Raw genomic sequence first — 3,423 nt, 5'->3', positions numbered from 1 at the left:
TCTAGGATGCATTTACGATAAGTGTCTGAAATTGCATAAACATACAGATAATCATTAACCTCTAGTCTAAGCAGTGCAGTCATGACTTGCACCTGTCATTTTAAGCACATTCCATGACATTATAAAAGGTATCTATCTTAAGGAACCCCTTATTCTGCAACATGGAATTCTTTTAATGGAAAAACAATTCAGATTATACCATTTTCTTGTTCCAGGATGGTTCTTGGTCTGGAAGCTGTTTCTATCCAGATTCAAGTTTGTACAGGAACTTCTCAACGGCAGTGCAAAGGAGAAAGCAGAGACAGCAGACGACCAACCCAGGCAGTCTGGCTACAGGCTTCGGTCCAGAACCAGAGCGATGAGGGAACAACAAACTTCTTCATAAGGACTTCTCTTGGACATAATCATGTGTCCTTTGTACCAACATAACATACATGCCTGTATAACATATAACCTGAAAGTTGCTGACAAGCATTTTTTATTAGTTCCTTGGTCAAATATCCTACAAAGTAAAAACATCTCTTTGTGGCTGTCTTCTTTCCTGGGGTTCACATACATGCAGATGCTGGAGCATCTTGAAATGTCAGTAACAAGGGTGATACATGTATTAGTGTTTCCCTGCCTATTGTATTGATGTCTATGCTTCATCAATGATACCATTGTGCTGAGGTTTATTGTGGGGTCAGATATTAAGGATGTAATGATTCAGCATCATCTTATTGGATGGAGCCTGCAAGTTAGAATGGAATAAATAGCATATCCATTTGGACTTAAGGTGTATCACATACACATTGATTGAACACTTTTATTCCCTAGTAAGCTTTTGTATACTTTTGGCACTTAACTGTGTAACGTTATAGATATTGCTGATGTTATAATCATAAACTACAGGTATTTGCTCCTTGTCCTGCATTTCAGTACATCAGATAGAATCATGTTAACTTCAAAATCCAGCATTCTATTTGGTAAAACGTCTTGGTATTACTTGCTACCATGTTATTGCCTAATCAACAATCTTTCTATCTGCACGGTCGTATTTGTGTTCCAAAAAAAGGTGTGACGAGACAAGGCTTTGTGAATCTATTGTTTGCCATAATGTTGACTATTGGCAGCTATATTGAAACCTTATAAAAATGCAGTACATATTAACACAATACGCAAATGTGCATTATTCTTAGCACAGTTGCTTTACCTTGTGTTGACATGTGATGTATGGTGGTTTTGTACCATGTTTTACCACAGTTCTTGCAGAGTAAATACATTGTAACGTTCCATGATCTATAATTAGGAAGTGTTGCACATACATGTACTTTTTAGTTCATTGAGAATGATGTTTGTGGTACTAGTTTTTGATACTGTTGAAAGCAAAATATATACTTGCCAAATACTGTATTTTGTGTGACAATAAACAAGGGGCTGGTCCTTCCTCTTGTACATTATTTGATGCTTTCCCTGTTAGTAACTAATTTTTACTTAAGGTGCCCCCAGAGGGTCCCAGCGTGGGTCTGGGGGCACGTAGGGGTTACTATCTTTTCAACCCTGTAGCGTAGGCATTTTTCATCCTACTACAACGAAACTTGGACACAACTTACAGAAGTATATGTACATAACATCCATCAAGTTATATTTAAGGAAATAGTCAAAGGTTTGAATAAAATTACGGCCGAATCTCAACTTCCGGTTTCAAAGACTGCCGTCCGTTTGTCTTAAAGTTATTCAAAAACACATCAAAATACTGCCAAAATGATGGTCACAAGCAGTTATGTGAACACAAAGCTAAGGTTGTTAGTAATATTTGTTCACCAATTCACATATATGACGAAGATATTACCGAAATATGCTTTTTTTTAATACAAATTATCTGGGAGTCGTGTGGTCCCCAGGAATGGTACAGCCCATAAACTCAATACATACCAACCAAGCACACACCCCTCCCCCAGCATATGGTAGCCTCCTTCACCGGCCTCTCTGGGAAGCTTGGCAATTTTTTTTTGGGGGGGGGGGTGGCGGTAGGTCGATTCGCGATTTTTAACCGGGAATATGCCGGGAAAGGAAATATGCCGGGAAAGGAATATACACCGGAAAGCTTGTACGGGCTAGGCGAAATCGGCTTCCCAGTAGGCCTGCTACTTGTCGCTATCTACAAAGCCCTATTAAAAAACACTTATCACCATTTGGTATGGATGTGCGAACTTCCCAGTATAAACGCGTCCAGCACTGGCAGCCCGGCACACGCCCCGTCGCGCGATGACCCGTAACTTTGTAACGGTCGTCGGGTCACGCATTTCAAAACACGGCTCATTTGAAAACGAGTACTTACCGTAGAAAAACTCCGCTGATACTTCCCATCATGTACGAAATAGCTTCCCCGAGTTGAGGGAAGGACAATCCCTGGCCATTGCTGCGGTCTGCGTAGGCAATGATTGTTTTCTTGGCCTTGCTACAGGCCAAGGCAAGTCGCTCTGCTATCAGATTTTGCCGTCGATTGCCAGAGAACTCACCATGGTCATCGTCATCTCGCCATTTCATGCCCTTGTTGCTGATCAGGCAAGGCTTGTTTGCACTACGTGTGGAAAATCGTTTTTTGTATTTTTCGAAATCGAGCGACCGTCTTTTTACGTAACTCTCGCCCCCCTCCCCATTCGGATTGCCGGTCGGATCATCGATGGTGTCTGAAAGTATGTTTTAAACCCACTGGAAAAAATGTTTTACACTGATCTGAAATGTAAGTTTTGCACGTGTATCAATTATTCAAACCGTTGTATCAATTATTGTAACTCTGGAAGTGACAAAGGCAGGCAGTCTGTGCACGGTTTCCGGTAACGTTACGTAGGTTTGTGGCTCGCTTCGGGGTGGCCGTGCACTATTAACGTTGAAGTGTGAATTACTTCTCGCGGCAGTGTGAATAACTTCTCGCGAATACATTAATTGGCCGTCTGAAAGGCATTCTTAATCATTATTGCGTTTGTAGATAGCGACAAGTAGCAGGCCTCCTGGGAAGCCGATTTCGCTTAGCCCGTCCAAGCTTTCCGGGGTATATTCCTTTCCCGGCATATTTCCTTTCCCGGCATATTCCCGGTTAAAAATCGGGAATGGACCTACCGCCACCCCCCCCCCCCCCCAAAAAAAAATTGCCAAGCTTCCCAGAGAGGCCGGTGAAGGAGGCTAAGCATATGGCACTTCCAAATATGGTGTCACACGAACGTAAGCCGTGAATTAATCTTACAAAAAAAGGAATACTATTGGTTTCCGACGATTCCCGAAGTCAGATGAGATGCAAAAGTCATCATATCCCTGTCAATCAAAGTCCCAGGGGGTCCCCATGCTCCCGGGCCGGCCCGGAGCCTGGCCGATTGAAAACACATGGCGCGTCTTTTAGACGTATCATGTCGTCTTGCTTTGGCTGAAAAGATGCAGTAAAAA

This window comes from Branchiostoma floridae, chromosome 6, assembly GCF_000003815.2.
Source record: "Branchiostoma floridae strain S238N-H82 chromosome 6, Bfl_VNyyK, whole genome shotgun sequence".
Lineage (NCBI taxonomy): Eukaryota > Metazoa > Chordata > Leptocardii > Amphioxiformes > Branchiostomatidae > Branchiostoma > Branchiostoma floridae.
The sequence above is the reverse complement of the archived record's forward strand: the minus strand, read 5'-3'. Positions refer to the sequence as shown.